At 39.1% G+C, this 23,034-nt stretch overlaps 1 protein-coding gene across 1 annotated transcript in view; it reads left to right on the top strand.

Annotated features, from left to right (window-relative positions):
* Positions 1 to 612: 612 nt before the first annotated feature.
* Positions 613 to 23,034, top strand: part of septin4b (septin 4b) — a 71,137-nt gene continuing 48,715 nt past the window's right edge. Inside the window, exon 1 of the mRNA XM_067366404.1 lies at positions 613 to 656. The gene's annotated coding sequence lies outside the window, so the exon portion shown is untranslated. The remainder of the gene's footprint in view (positions 657 to 23,034) is intronic.

Here is a 23,034-nt window from a genome sequence, read left to right as displayed (position 1 = left end):
TACCTAGTTATTACACAGTTATTGCACTTGCCTTATGTTCATGTAGAGCAGGACTGTGATACCAGTTTTCTGTTCAAAAGTGTCATTTGAGCTGTAAAGTGCCTGCAAACGCTTTTCTATTTGTCTTGTCATTGTTTGATTAAAAGTCCCTATAATCTGCCAAAAGTCTCTGGTAAGTGTTAAGAGTCCATGTGCTCAGGACTCTCTATAAGCTCCAGAAGAGCATGTGTTGTGCATGTGCTCTCCATACATGAAGGTTTAACACATAAAACACAGCCTGCATAAGGTGTTTTATGGCATGGTCTGGCCGTCTGAATCTGTGAATATTTAGAAACTGTGGCGAGCTGAAACTCAAGGTCCGCTGCTTCCATCACAGATGCAGTTTTCCCTCTGTTGTGTCCAATATCACATGATAACAACTAACAACGAGCTCAAGCCTTTCATTTATTCCGTTTACTTCGTTATGGAGTTCAGTATGAGTTTGGCTATTCAATTTGCCATCATATTTGCATTGTTTGTGTGCAGGTTCATTCAGGTGGTCTCTTGCTGAAATTTAAGTGTGTTGATTTTGTGTTTTCTGCTCTCTTTCTCTCTGGGTTTGTTGTGCCGTCGGATCCGTCGCTCCGGTTGAATCCTCCTCTTCAGCGGACGATGAGGTAAGCCAGCGTTCACATGTGCACGTGACGAGAGTTTAATGTAACACGTCTATCCCAGTTTCATGAGACGGGCGGAAGAGTGGCACACTATACTGCTCATACTGTGTACTGCATACTATTGTTTTTAAGTAACTAAATGAATCTTTCTCTGAAACACCCACACTGCACAGCTTCTACTCAAACAGTGATATCAGTTAGTAGAGGTTGAGTGCATTATGGGATTCATTGTGTGGGTCATCCGTGTATGCTGCAGCGATAGTATAGTGTGTCGTTTTCTCATGCTATGAATCATGGGATAGTCATTCTTATGGTCTCTGATGAGAGTTTTCATGCTGTCAGTAAACCCAGAGCAAGTTTCTCATTCCTGCTGTTGCTCAAGAAAGGGTTTGGTCACTGGTTTCACCAAGCCCAGTTTTTCTTGTTCCAAAACATTCCTCTGGAATGCTGCTTGATGAACGGCACACTGAGCCGGAGAGACGAGCGGCTGACAGATGAGCCGCGGGATGAGAGCGAGGCCGGCTCACTGTTTGCTCTGACATTTAACACGAGCATTCAATATCTGATCATGTTATGAGCTGTGGCGCTCCTGTAGAGAAGGTACTGAATGGGTTATCAGGTCTGCTTTCCCAGCAAGCTCTGTGCGATTGAGCATCATGTGGCGCTGCAGCTGTGTTTGAATATGTTGAGCTGTTGCCAAACAGAGGGTTGGTGTCAAGAGCATCTTGTTTATTTTACATGCATTCCATGCCAGCGTGTTATAATGTGTCCTGCTGCAGATGCAGAAGATGCTGTTACAGATGTTTCTCCTAAAGCTCCAGACACAAACTCTGTTCTGACACACACAGTACCAGCACTGAGCTATAAAATGAATCAGTTGTGTATAGCATCTCAGATCATCTGCGCCTGGAAGAGTTTATGTTTGAGTTTGACTTTTGATGGACGTTTGACATCGGCAAACCCCTGAGATGTCTTCTGAAATTTCAGAGGAGACACATGTGAGATTCTTGAGGGATTTTTCTCAGCAGGCTTCTCAAATATTTCTGTTTTCTCTCCATTTCATTTCCTTGATGTTTAGAAGAAACAACACTCTAAAAACTGCTGGGTTAAATATGGACAAAACCAGGGATTGGGTTGTTTTCACCCAGCCATTTTTTCAACCAATTTTGGATTTATTTTTTTAGCCAGCAATATATTAATATAGTAAAAGGCATGTTTTTGCTCACCCACAAATAGGGGCAAATTTGTGGGGTATTTTAAGCTGAAACTTGACCATACCAGAGACTTATATTACATCATGTGAAAGAGGGCATAATAGGTGCCCAACCAGCTCATATGTATATATGCCTCAAATGAAGCTCATATTCCTTCAATGTATTTTCAATTGTACTTCTAACAGATGATCCGCAGAGTATGAAAATGGATGTTATGAATTCTGTCTGTTATGTTGGTGTCTAAAAGACTGACGGTGGCACAGTGGCTCCTCACAGCACGGAGGTCCCCGGTTCGAGTCCCGACTGAGCTTGAGCATAGAGTGTGGAGTTTGCATGTTCTCCCTGTGTCTATTTGGGTTTAATCCAGGTTTCCCCACAATCCAAAAACATGCAGTGAAGGTGAATGGGAGACACTAAATTGTCCATTTTGGTCGATCAGATCACAGGTGGACGTAAAAGAAGATAAAATGTACTGAGCACTTTCAACCACTTCCAGAGGCCGTCGAGAGCGCATTCAGCCGGATTGCTTTCGTAGTGTAGACGCTCATGTGGTCGAATGTGTTCAAACAGACACTAAAGACGCCTACTCTCCACTTACTGACCTAACGCATAAACATTATGGAGCGCACTAGCTAGACAGGATTTATAATTTTGGCAGCTGAAGACCCAAGTTTGGTTTGAAGATGAAAAATGTACCAATCACAATGTTCTCTCACCATTCCTGATTTCTAACACACGCTCACAGCGTTCGGCAGAGCGGAAATGAAAGCTGATGCTCTCCGTCGTCTCTGATTGCATTCATATGTAAAGTCAAGTCATCTTCAGTTATATAGCAGCTTCACAGTGATAACTAGGCGCCAGTTGTTCAAAAGTAATCTGATCGGATTTCGGCCATTGGATTGGATCAAATCTTGAAAATGGGTTGTTCAAAAGGAAAAAGGGATTCTGAAATCAGATTAGATCACGAAATCCAACCCTAGTTTTCATCTGGATCACCTTCAGTTTTTGTTGTTCAAAACTTTTCAGTAGGATTTGGATTTTGATCCAAAAAACAGGATTATCCTGATCCCAACAGGGGGTAGGATTTCAAGGTGGATTCCAGGAGGAAAATGTAGTGTAACTTTAAAACTGGTCAAAAAATACAACATTTATATCATATAATATACATACACTTTTTTTTTTTTTTTTTTTTTGCTCTTGATTAGTTTAACTGTTAAATAAATTAGAAGTAGACATTAACCTACATATTTAGCCTTTTGGTAACCTACTGTAAAGTAAAAAAGATTTTGGTGCCATAAAACAATCCCCAAACAGCTGTAAATATCCAACAAAAAATATTATATTTAATGCAAAACCCATATTCTCTCTATCATCATGTCCCTTTAGGTTTTTGGTAATCTGGAAATGTGTGTATCTGGATCATAGTGATCCAATCCAATTTTTCTTTGAAAAACCAGCATAAAAGTAAGATGGATTACCTGATCCTGGATAGAAAAATATGAGATTTCCAAATCCAGATCATTCTGATCCAGATTAAACTTTTTGAACAACTGGCCCAGAAAAATTAAAGGACAGAGATTGTTTTAGCTTCACAGCAGCTCTAGGAAAAAGTTATTATCGAGCTAAAGTAAGTTTTTGATTGAATTATTTCCATTGTAAAAATCATTAATTATTAACTTAAATGGCACCTTTTTAACATATGTAAATTGTGTAAGCTTATTTCATCCATTAGATCGAAAGATCTGAAAAAGCCCTTACATTTACCCACCCTTAGACCCTTCCCTCAAAGAAACCAGGACAGAAGTGGTTGAAAGTGGACAAAAAGAGACGGATTACAACACAAGGTGTAAACGGGAATGTGTCATCTACTTGTGATCCGATCGACCACAACGCATCTTAATACCAGATGTAAACTAAGAGTTAAATACGACAGATATGGTTAATGAATTAATGAATGAAAAGACTGACAGCAGTTTTAGATTTACTGGCTAGAATCACAACCCACCATAAACCAGCCGAACCCACTGATGACAAACCACTTTACAATAACATGCTATTTGTAGCATCCGCGGTTTAGCACCAGCTCTTGGATGTTCGTGAAGTTGTTGCCTTTGCTGGTCTGTGTTGGGTGTGGTGGAGATCTTTGCTGCTTCTGCTGCAATAAATGCAGAAAAAAGACCCAAATGCCACGACTGCGCCAAAGCCAACTCTGAGGCTGTGATGTCATCTCATCCAGTTTTAGACCTGCAGACGGCTTCTAACCGCAGATATCTGTGTGTATGTGACGCCTGCAGTGTAAAATGTGTGCTTCCAGGCTATATTTGGACTTTATTTGGGCTGTTTGCTTGCATACATGTCTAGTTGTACATTTGTGTCTTTGTCTGTCCTTCAGTGTTCTCAGTTTAGTGTTCCAGTGGGTGTGTTGGAAACACCCATCAGTCCTGCCCAGAACCTCTCCAACCTGTGCACCCAGTAACACCACGGCTTTAAATATCATTTCAACAAAAGCAGCTGTAGTTCAGGCTTTATGAGCGATGAGTGACGTCATGTCTGATGCCGTCTCTCAGCCTCCTGAAGACTTTCACTTCACTTGTCTATCATCTACGTTTCCTCCAAACGCAGTGTCCGATTGAAACATTGTTTCCTAACCAAGTCAATTGGCCCTTTATGATCGAGTAAAATGACATGATTTGATATTTCTTGACAGCATAATAAAAGCCAGCGGTTACTGGAGTAGACCATCTATAGGCCTGCGGATGCTCAGGATGATAGAATGATTTTGATAGTTATTGGATTATGACTGCAGAGAAAATGTTCTGGTTACAAAATCTTTTTCTATGTGTGTAAAGATGATTCATTACAGATGGGTGCATGCATATATTTGTTTTAATGTTGTAAATTATTGTAAATTAAGGGAGTGTGTGTTTGTGTCAGACATTCCTACACGTCAAACTTACATAAAAATTCTCTCCAGCTCACTCACTCACTTAGACTTTATGTAGGGTGTAACAGGGTCACTAAGTTATTCAGGTTCTGACAGTCTGAGATTTGTGCTGATTAAGATATTTTTGTTGCTGTTGTTTTTGTAAATTTACACATTTAAAAGTGCCATAGAACGTCTTTTTACAAGATGTAATATAAGTCTAAGGTGTCTCCTGAATGTGTCTGTGAAGTTTCAGCTCAAAATACCCCATAGATTTTTTTTATTAATTTTTTTAACTGCCTATTTTGGGGCATCATTAAAAATGCGCCGATTCAGGCTGCGTCCCCTTTAAATTTTCATGCTCCCCGCCCCCGGAGCTCGCGACTGCTTTAAACAGCATAAACAAAGTTTACACAGCTAATATAACCCTCAAAATGGATCTTTACAGAGTGTTTGTCATGCAGCATGTCTAATCGTGTAAGTATGGTATTTATTTGGATGTTAACATTTGATTCTGAATGAGTTTGATAGCGCTCCGTGGCTAAAGCTAACATTACACACTGTTGGAGAGATTTATAAAGAATGAAGTTGTGTTTATGAATTATACAGACTGCAAGTGTTTAATAATGAAAATAACGACGGCTCTTGTCTCCGTGAATACAGTAATAAACGATGGTAACTTTAACCACATTTAACAGTACATTAGCAACATGCTAATGAAACATTTAGAAAGACAATTCATAAATATCACTAAAAATATCATGATATCATGGATCATGTCAGTTATTATTGCTCCATCTGCCATTTTTCACTATTGTTCTTGCTTGCTTACCTAGTCTGATGATTCAGCTGTGCTCAGATCCAGACGTTAATACTGGCTGCCCTTGTGTAATGCCTTGAACATGAGCTGGCATATGCAAATATTGGGGTCATACATATTAATGATCCCGACTGTTACGTAACAGTCGGTGTTATGTTGAGATTCGCCTGTTCTTCGGAGGTCTTTTAAACAAATGAGATTTATATAAGAAGGAAGAAAAACAATGGAGTTTGAGACTCACTGTATGTCATTTCCATGTACTGAACTCTTGTTATTTAACTATGCCAAGGTAAATTCATTTTTTAATTCTATGGCACTTTTAAATCATGGATTGTAATTTCTGCATGAAAATGTTTTACAGACACAGGTTCTTTACACAAAGATGCAGATGTAGACAGTGAATAAATGAGACTTGCTTTGACTTTAATATAATGATATTAAAGGGATAGTTCACCAAAAAATGAAAATAATCCCATGATTTACTCACCCTCAAGCCATCCTAGGTGTATATGACTATCTTCTTTCAGACAAACACAATCAGAGATGTATTTAAAAAATTGTATGACTCTCCAAAGCTTTATTATGGGAGTGAATGGGAGGTGAGATTTTGAAGCCAAAAAAAGCACATCAATCCATCATAAAAGTAATCCATACGACTCCAAAGGTTTAATAAATGCCTTCTGAAGCGAAGCAATGGGTTTTTGTGAAAAAAATTGTACATAATTAAAACTTTTAAAACTAAAATAACTACCTTCTGGCGAACGGCCGTATGCATCGATTTGCAGTGGAAGAGTGACCTCTGACCCGATGAATGATGTATTTATGAACATGGAAGCGCAGAGGATAGAGCAAAACAAAACACACCGGTCACAAATTAGAAGTGTAAAACGAGAATTTTTAAAGAGAAATGTGGGAGGATTTTGATATAAGAGAAGAGGAGCTTGAGTTGTTTAATCCATGAGAGGCATCTAAGCGTACGATACTCCTACATGCATCATGCATCACATCAGGGGTTACGCTTCTGCTGGAGCTCAATGCGTACGGCTGTTTGGCGGAAGCTAGTTATTATATTCTATGAAGTTTTAAAAATGGATAATTTTCTTACAAAATGCATCACTTCAGAAGACCTTTATTAACTCCCTGGTGCGGTATGGATTACTTTAATGATGGATGTGCTTTTTTGGGCTTCAAAATCAGGAGCGCTATTCACTACTTAAATATATCTCGCATTGTGTTCATCTGAAAAAAGATAGTCATATATACCAACTTTAGGATAGCTTGAGTGTGAGTAAATCATGGAATAATTTAAATTTTTGGGCGAACTATCCCTTTAGGAAATATCCACCTCTTTTTCATTTCTCCAGTGGGATGCTCCACTCTTCTGTTTAGTTGTTGTAATCTGCTGAACAGCGTTACTGAAGCTCTGTTAGAGTTACAGCTACAGAAAGCCTAAACTACTCCACTGCCAGCACAAAACAAGAGTTCAATGCCAGTTACAGTATTGAATGAATTTTATTTTGCAGTGCCATCATTTTGTACAGTTCTCTCTTAACTTTTTCACTTTCATGCAGCATAACTCCACAATAAACACCAGAGTTTTTACTTTGGAAGCTTCTGTATAGTTGACGGCAACAGTTTTTAATAAGCTTCTCAATGCCATCCTCTTCACTGGCTCAGCCTCGGCTTCACGGTCTGCAATGACTCTGGAATGCCTGTGAACACCCAAAGACGCTTGCGTTACTGAGGGCTTTTCTATAAATACAACCCAGCCTGGTTCTCATGGCTCTGTGTGACCCGAACGTTACATCAGAGGAACGTCCAGCCTCCGCATTAGTTTGAGTTGCCGTTAGAGAGTGTTGGGCATGTGTTTTCAAAGCAGCCAATCAGCCAAAATGCAGTTTCAAATGTCTCATTTCAGAAATGTGTGCGACAGCAAGTCGTGGTTAGTCAGGCGAATGATGTCCTGCTGTGATAGAGAGTTTATTGCTGCGCTTCTGTTTGTGTTGTGTGCAGATGTGTCTATATGCACAGATTACCCAGTGTAAAAGGGGCACATCCTCGCCATTGCCTTTCTCTTAAAGAATTAAAATTTCCTGATAATTTACTCACCTCCATCTCATCCAAGATGTTCATGTCTTTCTTTCTTCAGTCGAAAAGAAATTAAGAGGAAAACATTCCAGGATTTTTCTCCATATAGTGGGGTTCAACGGGTTGAAGGTCCAAATGTCAGTTTCAGTGCAGCTTCAAAGAGCTCTACATGATCCCAGATGAGGAATAAGAGTCTTATCTAGAGCTTGACATTGGCTGTCTGAATGTCATCTGGACTCAGAGGTTTCAGATTGGATTGGTGACGGACAGACTGCAGCCGTACCCTAACCGTCTGCACATGTGCCACAGACAGGAAGCAGCAAACACTGGAAGACAGGTTGAAATCACTGCAGCTTCTTAACAGGATATTACACCTGAAACCCTGGAAGACACTGGGGACATGAAAGCAGTGTGAACATCATAATACATTACAGTCAATTACCACAGTTCATGGGTGTTGCTATAACCCAGTTAAATCACTGTAACGCAGATCCTCAACAGCAGCAGGATAAAAGATCATTTTATTAACCATAAAATTCAGACTTTCTGAAGGGCCATCTGAGTGGAGATGGGAATAATCTGTCCAGCGCAGCGGCAAGAACAACAGGCCATTGACATGTCAAATGTAAGGAGAGAAGCTATAGGTCGTGTTCATATCATGTGACCGAGAGCCTCCGATTGACCTGTGTGTGGAATGTGGAGCCACGCTGAGACAAAACGAGCCCCTTGATGAACTTAATGAAGACGTTCATATGCACTTTGGTGTGTTTCCTCTGGCTGAATCACGTTACTTTCACATCTGTTTGGATGTTGATGCACAAACACACTGTTGTGTGTGTGTGTGTGTGTGTGTGTGTGTGTGTGTGTGTGTGAATGCTTGCTGTGACCGAGACAGTTCTCTGACGTGTCTGCAGGTTCTGTCAGACAGAGAGCATGTGATTTGTTGTTTTGACCCTTTGGCTCTTTTACAGAAGTTACAGAAGACCTCAAAAAATACACATCACAAGCTGCCAACAATCGCACACTAAAATACCTGTGCAGAGGCTGATATACACAACATGCACAACTTGAGATCTGTTCCTCACACAAAGCTATCATATGGCTTCAGGAACTCAGAAAAGTTGTATAGACTGTTTTTGGTTCCTCTATTGAAATTTGTTGGAGCTTGACAGCATATTGTCCTCATTAAAGGCTTTCACACTGGATTAACCTTTTCACAGTTCCTAGAAGAATTGTAGTTCTTCTAGGAATGTCTTTTGACTCTTACTTCAGAGTCGGGCGTTCATGTACAATTTTTTTTTTTTTTTTTTTACCTGGGAAACTCATATTTACGATAATTCAGAGAGCATGTGAAGGTTGCATAGCCCAGCGCAATATGAACTACCTGTGATGTAAGTGATTGGCCGAACTGACGTGAAACACCAGAATGTATCATTTTTAAAAAAGCTGTGCACACACACAGTTTATAGCCTATGTACAAATACCCTTTAAGACAAGTCATTTCACTCGGTGGCCATCTTGCAACTGCAGCTCCTATCTCTTTGAATGGGGAAAGATCAGATTCTCCAAAGCTGTTCACCAAGCTTACGAATTCAGATTTGAAATTATGACAACAACCGTCTCATTACAATTTGTTTCTAAACGCTCGAATCATTAGCAAAAAAACAGCATATTTCAGGCTGGACCAAGCTAATGCGCATGCGCAGTCCTAAGCGCACGTCTCAGAACACTGACTGTTTCTATAGGAACCGGAGCTTCTAACGGCAGTCGCAGTGACGCAATGACTTTATCAATCAGCGATTGGCTCTTTTATTTAGAAGGCAGGACTTATTCCGCCATATTGCGCATTGCACTTTCTCCCATTCATAGTAATACGAGTGGGCCGTCCTTCTGTATATAAATTCTTTGCTGTATATTTACTCCACAAACTAACTGTACGAACATGGAAAACAGTAATAGATGGACCTCTCAACCTTTATGTTAAGGAGAAAATCCAACATGACTTTGATTGGACCCAGCAAAACATGATTCTGTATTTCTGCTCAGCTAGCGACATTGGCCATCAACCACATGGCAAACATTAATACTTCATCATAACGTTTAATTTCTCTGTATAACAGTGCAATAACATGTTAGACAGGACAATTAAACAGGTCGTAATCTAATGAAGATGGAGAATGTGAGCACTGTGTGCTTAGGCCTTGGCATTCTCAGCACTGTCAAAACAACAAAAAGTCCACCGTGCCGTCAAAATAAAAGTCACCACAACAAGTGCGGCTTACGTCACTTCAGAGTTCCTACTGGCGGTGCGAATGCCACCAGGAAAATGGCCCTAGGCGAATATTAGTTATGGTTCCTATAACTTATGCAAAAACTCCTATTGACTTTTATTGTATGTACTGTACAAGAGCAGCAGGGACATTCTGCTGAACATCTCCCTTTAAGCCCACATGAGTTTGACTTTAGACTTGAGAGAAACAGCTCATGTGGTGTGGTGTAAATATTTACAGGCTGGATAATTCAGTCAGGTCAGAATGTTTGATTGAGATGAAGACAAAGGCTGTTTGCAATGAAGTAATAGTGTACTGTCTACTGCACAATACTTTATACTTCTCAATGTTGTTGTGTTCATAAGTAGAATTATTTTGAAAAAGGAGGTCTGAGCTGTTGAAATGTTGTATTCTGATGTAATGTGTGTGAGAACAGAAGTGATGAGACTCCTGTCTCGTGTTGTTCATTACTTATAACTCCTGAGAGACACCACAAATGTTTTTTTTTTTTATTAATAGTATGTGAAACAGTATGTCATTTGTGCACCCTACATTTTAAACTGTAGAATTCCTCATTTTGTTGCATGTTAAACACAGCAATGGTGTCCAGTTGGTAGCTCTAAACAAACAAACCAAAAATGTGTATTCATTTTTAATTAATGTGTATTAATCACCTAGCAGGAGAAATGAACCTAATTGGTTTATTTTTCACATAAATTAAAATTATCTCATGGCAGAATGTACTGTTGCATGTTGCATCATTTCACTTTATTAAGAATTAAAAACTCTAGTTTATACTATTTGCATTTTTGTAAATAACTCTAAAAGTCTAAGCAATTAAATGTTTGCTTTTATGAATGAAGTAAAGATGTGACACAAGTGTGTGAGAGGCCCAACATGTGTTTTCCATTCAGCGATCAAAGCGCTTCTGTCTGCCTTCTGTGTGTTTCATGTCACCACACACACGCACACACGCACAGTTTTGTTTTTGTGAATTGTGGGGACGTTTCATAGGCGTAATGGTTTTTATACTGTACAAACCATATTTTCTATCCCCCTACACCAACCCATCACAGGAAACTGTGCACACTTTTACTTTCCCACAAAAACTCATTCTGTATGATTTATAAGCCTTTTGAACAATGGGGACATGGTGTAATGTCCTCATAAAGCTAATACCTATAGCATACCCATGTCATTATACAAATTTGTGTCCTGATATGTCACAAACACACACACACACACACACACACACACACACACATGCACGCACGCATGTACGTGCACACACACTTGTCTGCTGAAACTCAACCTCCCTGTCAATCATCACAGCTTGTGCTGGACATACAGGACCTTTATAATTCACCCCTGCAGTTCTTCTGAAGAACTGCTTTGAAAAACAAATCTTCACTCCAAACGCAGATCTCTGCTAAACTGAGGCAAATTCCTCATAGATTTGCCTGCAATCTGAAAGCATGATACTGTATTTGATAATAGAAATGGTTTTATGGTGTTGGGTTGTATGTGGTTTGTGTCAAACAGAAGGATTTGCTTGTAGGCTAAACTTTATCAGGCTTAATCACATTTCAGGGTTGTGTCAGGGCTTCCAGCAGCTTAGAGGCACATACTTTATTCCAACATTTTTACTCTCCCCATTTAATCCCATACAAAACATGCTGGAAACTACAGTTATAATAATGTGAACAGAAATAATAATTTTTTTGAGTAATTGATTAGTTCACAGTCGCCCTGTCTAATCGAATCTAGTAGAGTGCACAAATTTAAGGAGATGCATTAATCAAATCAAGTTAAAAAAAAAAAAAAAACTCAATTGTTATGTATAGATCACAAATAATAAAAACATAATAAAGGCCTCACTGACCTGGAAGAACCAAACCATAAAGATCCTAGGGAACTTCCTGTCAGGATATGAGGCTCCCAGCCTTCCGATTCATACATTTCTTTATAGCTATACAAACATGCTGCAGTGAGTAAACAGACTTCCTGATATATGAATCAGCTGTGTGTGATGCGGACAGTGCTTCAACCTCTCAGTAGACCAGACAGCACTTGACATTGCATCAGTCCATTACACAAGCAGACCGCTTAACTCTCTGACCTGGTGATTAATTTTCTTATCCCAGTAACCCAAACAAAAAATGCCTGTTTATGTAAATGCTACAGATATTCCCCTATAAGTGCTAATCATAAATTAGATGCGACATAAATGGTTTTCTCCATTAATGGAATCAAAAAAAAAAAAAAAAAATGTGTAGGCTGAAGAAATGAAGAAATAATTCCTGTAGACCTGAGACATCTGTACACCATTTGGGATCCAAATTCACTGATATTAAAGGTACACTACATGATTCTGAGGTTGAAACGTGAAATTGCACGTCACTTTCAGAGTCACTGAGAGTACGAAGAAAGTCCTACAAGACTTAAATCCAACAAATGTTTTCTGAGCATATTAGCCAGAATTTATGGACATGACATAAGCAATGATGAATGACAGGGCCTGAAATTAGAACTGGCTTCTCTTGCCCTTGTGAAAATGTACCATAGTTCTTATCCATAACTGAACTGTAGCCTTTGTAACAGCCTCATGGTAACCACAGGCACAACCAGGCGTAGTTCCTTGTGGTTGAGTGTAACATAGGTTTCTATAAGACACACTATGGAATTAATCACATCAGCAGGAAAAATGGTCTCAGTTCAGAGCACAACCACCCAGAACACCCCAGCAACCACCTAGTAACAGCCTATGAACCTCTCAGAACACCCTAGTGTGCACCTAGCAACGTTTTAGAAACCACTCAAAACACCATAGTGAGCACCAAGCAACACCTAGAAACCATCATAGATCACCCGACACCTAGAAACCACCTAATGTGCACCTAGCAACGCCCTAAAAACCACTCAGAAAACCCCAGCGAGAACATAACAATGCCAAAGAAACTGCTCAGAACATCATAGTAAGCACCTAGCAACACCCTAGAAACTTCTCAGAACAACCTAGTGAGCACTTAGCAACATCCTAGAATCCCCTTATAACACCCGTGATAACTTAACAACGCTATAGAAACTGCTCAGAACATCCTGGTAAGCAGCTAGCAACTCCCTAAAAACTTCACAGAACAACCTAGTGAGCACCTAGCAATGCCGTAGAAACCACTCAGAAAACCCCAGTGAGTGCCTAGAAACACCCTAGAAACCGCTCAGAACACTCTTGCCAACACCTAGCAATGGCCTCTGTGCTTAACACTCAGGGTTCCTCAGCAAACACATATTAGCACTTTTGCAACAGCCCAAAACAACAAGAGCTCATTTTCTGCTGAAAAAGGTAAAGATCCAGTGTATTGTTGGGTATGTGCCCATGTTATCAAGCATGATTATGTAATCTTTTGGCTGGGTTCCAGTTTCTTAATGTTCAGCTATTACGCCTGAGCCTGAGGGTGGCACTGCACGTTAGCAGGCTACTTAAAAAAAAAAAAAAATCACCAGTCAGCTCCTATCGCTCAGCTAGAGTAGAGCGAGTAGTAATCAGCAAGAAAGCCCTGGAATCCGCTGTGGTTAGTAAAGCCTCTGCAAATCTGAGCCGGCGACGTGGAAACTAATTGAAGGGGTTTGTGTGAAGAGTCATTCAGCTCTCTGCAGCAGTGCATCGGGACAGAGCGGATGATGCTGGATCCTTTAGACGAGCCGCTAGATCCTGCTTCATCTGCTGAAGTAAGGCTGATGCTGACTTGATTTGGTAGATATGCCCTCTGGGTTTCTGTATTTGATCATCTCTAGCTGATTATGAGCTACTTGCTGTCAAAATATTTTGCTTGATCATGTTTGACTTCATCTTGTTTGTCTTTTTTGTTCACTTAAGTTGGTAAAGTGTTTAGTTGTAGTTAACAACTTTACCCTGTTAATGTGTTGTATACATATGGAGATAGTTGTCATTCATTTGTTAGATGTACAGCAGCTAACAGTGCAGTAAGTCTAAAGCAATTTTCCCATATAGAGGATTATAATTTTGAGGTTCAGATAAATGAAATGGCTTCGGACAAGTACAGACAACAGTAACTTGGTAATTGTTGTAGTTAGTGTATGTGTCATATGGAGTCCCCCATATGTCACTTAGGCCTCAGAAAGCCTTTCTAAAATATTACCAATAGTTAGCAAAGGCATTTCATACTGGTTAATGTAATAAAGGTTATGGCAATTATAACAACCAGTGCTATGTTTGAAAAAGAAGTATATCACCACTAGGATAAGTGGAGATGTTCTGGAGGATGAACTTGACCTTTAGCTTTGATGTCCTGCTCAAAAAGCCCCTTCAAACATGTGTTTCAGGAGGGGAGGAAATCTCCCACAATCCACTGCAAACTGACTTTTGGTTCCGTTGTGGAATAGCCACTTTATAGCATCTAATTAATTCCCCATGATAAAGTCAAGCCCTACATTTATTTTCTCATATTCCATTGTTCACTCAGAATGTCACATTACAGAGGCGAGAGGGGTTGAGAGTCAATGCTGTTTGACGTTGGCTTTGGATTGCTGCTCATGCACCGCAATGGGGCCTCAATTAAAAGAAGTGACAGGGAACATATGAAGAGTTCTAATTCATTTACATATTTATTTGAAGTTCCCCTCAGGGAGAAGTGTTTTACGCTTCAATCCGTTTAGAAGATATCAAGTGCTCGAAATGGGGAAAAAAAACATTTTGTCAGTTTGTTTGGCTTTCAGTCAGATGTGATTGATCACACAACAGCACATACTGTACAGACTGTGTGTTTATGATTTACACCCATCCACCGCCGAAACCTCCTGAATGCCTGGAACGCAACTCAGTTTAAGGCTACTCGCAGTGGTGTTGGGACAGATTGAGAGGAAGCAGTATTGTTTTTCTTTTGAACTAGGCTGGTCAGAGCGAGGCGGTGCATCTTGGGAGATTTCTGGGTTATTTTTAGAGTTAGCTTGAGAATTCAGGCGGAGGTCACCTCGAAAATTTCAGCTCTTGCAAGAGGCCATGAAATATATTCTCCTGTTATGTGGTGAATTCCAAACATTTTATTTTCTGCTACTGATGCATTTATCACAGTGCTGTTAAAAACCGCCTCTTCTGGGGCCGTTCACAGTGCTGTTGGTGTAACCCCCTCTGGTTCTACTTGCCCCGCTCCTAGCGGGATTCAAACTGGCATTTCTGGCATGGGAGACGGGCACGCTAACAAGGAAGCAGTATCTAGAGTCAGTTGCTAGTGTGCCTCTTGAGGCCAGGGGAGTGAGGTTTACCCACACAGCCCATTACTATCTGGCCTCCGTTACACTCACCCCCCTAAACCTCACTACCATCCGGGTCATGGCACCAATGTAAGCCCTCCCGGTTCTACTCGTTTCGCTCCAAGCGGAATTTGAAATGGCGTCTCCAGCATGGGAGGCATATGCACTTACAAGGACGCTAAAGACCGCTGCTTCTAGCATCAGTCGATGGTGTTTTTCATAAGGTCAAGGAAGTGAGGTTTACCTGCACAGCTCCTTATTATCAGGCCTCCGTTACACTCACCCCCCCTAAACCTCACTACCATCCGGGTCATGGCACCAATGTAACCTCTCTGGTTCTTATCTTACTCTTCTGAGCAGGATTCGAACCTGCGTCTCCGGCATTAGAGGTGGGCATGCTTTCAAGAACGCTAAAGATGCAGCCTCTAGCATCCATTGCTAGTGCGCCTCTTAAGGCCAGGGGAGTGAGGTTTACCTGCACAGATCTTTACTAGCAGGCCTCTGCCACACTACCCCCCTAAACCTCACTACCATCTGGGTCATGGCACCAATGTAACCCCTCCGGTTCGACTCACACCGCTCCGAGCAGGATTTGAACTGGCGTCTCGAGCATGGGAGGCATATGCACTTACAAGGACGCTAAAGACCACAGCTTCTAGCATCAGTCGCTAGTGCACCTCTTTGGGTCAGGTTGGTGAGGTTTACCTGCACAGTCCTTTATAAGCTGGCCTGAATTTCAGTTTACTGGACTGATTCTCACTGTCTCAAAATTCTTTGTCTTGCAGTATTCACAGCTGGTCCAGAGCACACCTGTGTTTTTAAAGATGATATGCCACACAAAATTGTAAATATATTGATTTTTAATTTTTCACATTTCATTTTACAGTACTTGCACTTTTTTGTACTTACAGCGTACTTAAGAAAGTACTGGGTAATACACTGTAACTATATGGGTTAAGGTTGGGTTTAGGGGTAGGTTTAGGTTTAGTACCTATTTATTACCCAGTTATTGTAATTAATATAAGTATATAGTATGTACATGTGGAACATGACTGTAAAATTTAGTTTGACTGATTTTTCAGACAAACGGTAGTCGTGCACCAAACCCATGCCATTGCATGAGTCAGAAGTTGACATGTAGAAGTTCTCAAACTAACAGAATTTACATGAAACTAATATAGTTGCCGTTTTGAAACTTGCATGAATTTAATGTATTCAGAATAGTATAGAAGTAGAATTTTCATACACTGAAAAACATTTGTTGTAGAAACCTATTTTCACTCAAAAATTGCTAGTAAATTTCACAGTTACAAAGAAACGGTAAGAAACATTTTGAATATGCCAAATAAGCATTGAGTTTTTTTTTTTGTTTGTTTTTTTGTACAAAACGTATGGAAAAGGCATTAAAATGCAAGTTGTAAAAATGAATGATTAGTCATGGATGTGCTGCTTTGGGAAGTCATGAATTATGACATTCAGACAGAGCTGAGGATTTCTCTCTTCTCAAGGCCGTCCTCTGTAAAATGTGTTGATTTTCACTCATATGAAGATGTGATCCTCTGGTCTGTTGAAAGCTTGCTGTGTTGATGGCACAGTCCTACATCCTCGTGTAAGTGTCCGGTATTGTGATCTGTCGTGAAGAAGTGTTCACTTCCTCCCACAGCTCTCGTGAGTGAACACTTCCCACATCACACATGTGTCCGATTACTGTTTTTATCTCATGCACTCTCACTTCCACTCATCACCTTATCTTCCCACTTCTCCATGTTCTTCTGATATTACTTCCTCCTCACACAACATCAGCTCTCCACTCTATACAGCTCTTGGGAAGTCCATTTGATTATAATGAATTGCCTCCATTTGCAGGATTTTACTTCTATAAGTTTAATGCTATCACCCCAAGTGAGATCTTCATTGTTTTGTGAGAGATAAATTGCCCCCCTTAAATAGTAATCTTAATGTGAAATGTAGCCAACTACTCAAAAGAGCAGCTCTTGCTTGTAGTTTAAATACTTTGAAACTTGAGCTTCCCAACATTCAAGCAACATATGTTCGTCTCTCTTGTCCTGTTCCACCATCATCTAATGAATTATTGACTCTGTGTCAGTCATTCATTCTCACATAACCTTATTCTTCTCACACACATTCTCCCTGTCACCATTGCATCACAATAACATCCCATCTATTCAAAAAGTCAGGTACCTGTCATTTTTGGGATGGAAAGAAAAACAATTCTCAACACTTGAAGTGCTTTTAAATGATCAGCTTTCAACACATCAGAAAATGTTTAATTTCTCAAATGTTGTTATTTTAATGTTAAGCTCATCTTAATTAAATGTATGATTCCAAGTTCTTCAAAACCTTTCAAGACAGGTAGACCACAGGAATGAATGGTTAAACACTGAAAGCAACTAAGGCAAGCATAATGCTTTCTATTGCTCTTTCTTAGGACTATTAGGACAAAGACCCAAAACCCAAGTACAGGTCATGATTGTCACTGACTCAAGCCATCTCGAGTCCAGAGCATTACAGTCTGTGAGCTCGGAGCTTTTGAACCAACATGGAAACCACTAAAAGACCTCTGAAACCAATCTATAGATCAATTTTATAAATGCTTTTTTGTAATGGTGACATAGATGTATTCTTTTTTTTTTTTTTATTTTTTTTTTTATTTTTTTTTTATTAACAGACAGACAGACAGATGTACAGACTCTAATAGTGCAGTGACCAACAATCTAGTAGTTCCATAATTCCAGAAGTGAACAAAAAAAAATAAAAAAAATAAAAGAAAAAAGGTGTAAATGTATAAGTGTGACGTGTGTGTGTGTGTGTGTGTGTGTGTGTGTGTGTGTGTGTGTGTGTGTGTGTGTGTGTGTGTGTGTGTGTGTATGTGTGCCCATTTATTACCATTGTCATCACCATTAACAGCACTCACCCACCATCACCATTCTGGCATTAGTCAAATTTTTTTTTTTTTTTTTTTTTTTGGTCCGATGTAATGATTACCATTGTCACACCACTCTCAATGAATCAATTAATTTCAGCTAGTGATATAATATAATATAATATAATATAATATAATATAGACCTCCCCCCTGCATCTTTTCGGTACCTATGTCCTTTTTTTTTTTTTTTTTTTTCTTTTATGTTATGTGTAGTGTCTAAGGTGCATTAAAAGAAGGGGGACATGGTGCGAGTGTGTCAACCTGGGACAGAGCTGCTGTCCTAGTGCACCACTTCTCGCCTGTCTCACCTGCCTGAGTGTTTGTGAGGTTTTTCAATGTATGTATATATATTTTCTCTTCTACGTTGTGGTGCATTAAAAACACGAGAAGATTAGGGGGGGATTGGAAATAATCCAATGTTTTAAATATAGTGGTGTTGACAATGAAAACCAGGTTAGTTATTCCATAATAGCAATAATAATAATAATAATAATAATAATGATGATGTTGTTGATGATGACAATGATGATGACAATGGCAATGATAAGAGTGATAAGAGCAACAATAAATACAACAATAATGACAATGATAACAACAAACAATAATAGCAATCATAACATTAACATTAATGAAAGTATGAAAATAATGACAATGATGACAACAGTAACAGCAATGCAGTAATATCTGTGGTTTGATTATAAGGTGGGAGGAGTTGAAGTTGAGGATAGAGAAGGGATTCAGAGTTGTAAGAGGTCAGAAAGTGTTGGATGACAAAGGTCGGTTTCAGATGAATGATTATAGGAGGGAGATGTATATTCAAATGTAATGAAGTCGGTAAGGAGATTTTTCCAGTGGTTAATGTGTATGTTGTTGCGAGTTTTCCAGTTCATGAGGATAGTTTTCTTGGCGATGGTTAGAGCTATTAGGAGAATTTTAAAGTTTATAGATTTATCAGTAATTATTGTGAGGTCCCCTAGCAAGCAGAGAGAGGGCGATAGTGGGATGTGGCAACCCACTAAAGTGGATAGTGACTGTGTTACCTCTTCCCAAAACTGTTTGATGGGAGTGCAGTGCCAGGTTGCATGGATGTATGTATCTGTGGATTTCTGACTGCAATGTGTGCAAATTTCTGATGTAAAACCCATTTTAGCTAATCTATTGCCCGTGTAATGTGTTCTGTGAAGTGTTTTGTATTGTATTAATTGAAGATTAGCATTTTTGGACATAAGATAGATGTTTTTGCAGATTTGGGTCCAGAAGTTGGCATCAGGAGCTATTGAGAGATCATTTTCCCATTTTATTGTTGGCAAGTATATGGTCTGAAGTTGATTTGAAATGATTTTGTATATTTTAGAGAGAAGTTTCTTTGGGGATGGAATGTTAACCAAGTCTGATATTGCGGGTGGAAGTTCTAAGTTTGTGGCTCTGATGTTTATTTTTGCCAGAACAGAAGATTTGATTTGTAGGTATTTTAAAAATTCATTGCTCCTGATGCCAAACTCCTGGGCCAACTGCGGAAATGTTGTTAATGTGTTGGATTTGAAAATATGTTTAATGTGAGTGATACCTTTTTCAGCCCATGTGCGGAAGTTCAGTATTTTTTTATTGCTTATGAAGTCAGGATTGTTCCACAGTGGGGTGAGGTTAGACGGAACTAGTATAGAATTTGTGATTTGGTGAAATTTCCACCAGGCTGTCAGAGTGGAATTTATTGTTACAGCATTAAAACATGTGTGTTGTTTGATTGATTTAGAAAGGAATGGTATGTCAGCTATATTTAATTCTTTGCATAGTGACTGTTCTATATCTAGCCATATAATATCGGATTGGGTGGGGTGGATCCATTTGTATATGTATTGCAGTTGGTTAGCCATTGAGTAGTAATGAAAGTTTGGTGCTTCTAGTCCTCCTTGAGCCTTATTTTTTTGTAGTGTAGCGAGTTTTATCCTTGGCGTTTTATTTTTCCAGTAGAAGTGAGTGATAATGGAGTCTAGTGATTTAAACCAGGTGAGTGTGGGGTGGGTTGGAATCATTGAGAATAGATAATTGATTTTTGGTAAAATTGTCATCTTTATTGCCACTATCCTGCCAATTATGGAGATTGGAAGGTTGAGCCATCGAAGCAAGTAATCTTCTATTTTTTTTAGCAGTGGTGTGAAGTTGAGTGTTACCAACTCTGACAGTCTGGAGGAAATTTTGATGCCTAGGTAAGTGATGTGATCATGACATATAGGTATAGGTGATTGGTGGGGCGCCACATCCCATTTGGTTTTATGTAAAGGGAGGATGGATGATTTGTTCCAATTTATTGCATAATCTGAGATCTTTGAAAAGGACTGGATTGTTTTAATTATTTCTTGAGTGGATACTAACGGTTTTTGTATAAATAGTAGAATATCATCTGCATAAAGTGAGATTTTATGTGTTTGTTGTGGTGTTTCAATACCTTTGATCGATGGGTTTTGGCGGATAGCTGCTGCTAGGGGTTCAATAAAAATGGTGAATAGAGATGGAGAGAGTGGACATCCCTGCCTTGTCCCCCTGTGCAATGTGAAGCTTTGTGATGTTAGTCCATTGGTTGTGACTGTGGCAGATGGTGATGTGTATAAAATCTTGATCCAGTTAATAAATTACTCTCCAAAGCCAAATTTTTGTAGTGTGGTGAATAAAAATTTCCAGTTGACCCTGTCGAAAGCTTTTTCTGCATCTAATGTGGCAATGAGAGTATCTTTCTGTTGTACTGATGAGTAATGCATTAAATTGTATAATCTGCGAGTATTGTTGGATGCATGTCTACCTTTTATAAAGCCGGTCTGATCAGGATGGATGATATATGGGATAATTTTTTCAATTCTATGGGATAATGCTTTGCTGATGATTTTTATGTCGACATTTATAAGTGAAATAGGACGGTAGTTAGATGTGAGGGTGTGGTCTTTGTTGGGTTTAGGGATGATTGATATAAGCGCTGTGTTCATGTGGGATGGGAATTTAGCATTTTGTTTTATTTCTGTTATTGTTCTACTGAATAGTGGGAATAAGGTTGACCAAAAATGTTTGTAGAACTCAGCAGGGAAGCCATCCGGTCCTGGTGCCTTATTATTTTGCATGTGTTTCAGCGCGGAGTGGAGTTCTTTTTCAGTGACTGGTAATTCGAGAGAGTTAATTTGTTCCAGGTTGAGTTTTGGTAGTAGGATGTTATCAAGGAATTGGTTTATGTCTTCTTGGTTTGGGTCCAGATCAGATGAGTATAATTTTTTGTAGTATTCTTCAAATATTTTATTTATCTCAATTGGTGAATTGGTTAGTTTCCCTGCTGAGTTTCTAATAGACGTTATAGCTGTTTTTTCTTTATTTCTTTTGATTTGACTGGCTAAATATTTTCCGGATTTATTGCTATGGTGAAAAGTCTCGTGACGAAGTCTGTGAATAAGAAATTGGTTTCTTTTATTTATTATTTCATTAAGCAAGCATTTATTTTTTCTTAATTCTTTATGGATGGTTTCTGATGGGTTATTTGCGTGTAAAATTTCCAATTCTTTTATTTTTTCTTCTAGTTGGACTTCTTTTTCTTTTTCCTTCTTTTTTTTATGAACTGAATATGATATAATTTTTCCCCGTAATACTACTTTCCATGTTTCCCAGAGCAGTGATGCTGGTGACTTTGGAGAGTCATTTATTTCAAGGAAGGATGTCCACTCTCTCTTGAAGTAGCTGTCAAATTCTGGATCCTTCAAGAGTGATGTATTAAAACGCCATCTACCGGGGTGCTTCTGTATGGCGGGTGTGTTCCATGTGAGAGTTACCGGAGAATGGTCACTAATATTGATGGGATGAATTTTGGTTTCTATGATATTTGGTATGACTGAATTACTGGTTAGAAAAAAATCAATACGTGAGTAGGTTTGGTGGACATTAGAATAAAACGTATACTCTCTGGCGAATGGGTGTTGTAGCCTCCAACCATCGCCAAGACCAAAATCACTCATGAACTGTTTTATTGTTTTGGAGGACTGCCAGAATTTGCCTGTATGTTTTGACCTGTCCAATGGTGGATTGATTACGGTGTTATAGTCTCCTCCTATAATTATTGGACTGCTAGCAAGGTTTGAAAGAGAGGAAAAGAAATTTGAAAAGAAGGAGGGGTCATCAGAGTTTGGTCCATAAACGTTGCCAATTGTTATTGGATTATTGTTGATTGAAATGTTAATAATGATAAAACGGCCTTCAGGATCTGAAATGGTTGTATGGTGGTTAAATTGTATTTTTTTGTTTATTAAGATGCATACACCTCTTTGTTTTGAATTATAGTATGAGGAAAAACAGTGGTTAAAATGTGTAGTTTTTAAGCTGTTTTGTGTAGATTGTGAGAAGTGCGTTTCCTGTATTAGACATATATCAGCTTGTGTATTTTTTAGGTAATTTAGGACTTTGTTTTTTTTTGTTTGTGAGCCAACTCCGCGAATGTTCCAAGTTAAGAATTTTAATTGCATGAACCTATAGTATGAACTTCATAATTATGCTGTGTGAGTATAAGTCTGTGTGTGTGTGTGTGTGTGTGTGTGTGTGTGTGTGTGTGTGTGTGTGTGTGTGTGTGTGTGTGTGTGCCAAATGAAAAAAACAAAAAAAAAACAAAAACAAACAAACAAACAAAAACAAAAAAAAACAAAAAAACAGGACAAACATAGATTCCATTAACCAACAACAAAACATGTAAACAATGAGCAAAAAGGCTAATTTGGTGCATTTAGTGTACAATGTATGCGTGTGGTGCAAGTGGTTTAATGTTAAAAGTATAAATTGACAAGAGGAGTGGTAGTGGTAAAAAAAAAAAAAAAAGAAGAGGGGGG

Source organism: Chanodichthys erythropterus, chromosome 17, assembly GCF_024489055.1.
Source record: "Chanodichthys erythropterus isolate Z2021 chromosome 17, ASM2448905v1, whole genome shotgun sequence".
NCBI classification, from domain to species: Eukaryota; Metazoa; Chordata; class Actinopteri; order Cypriniformes; family Xenocyprididae; genus Chanodichthys; species Chanodichthys erythropterus.
This window is presented reverse-complemented; position numbering and strand designations above follow the sequence as displayed.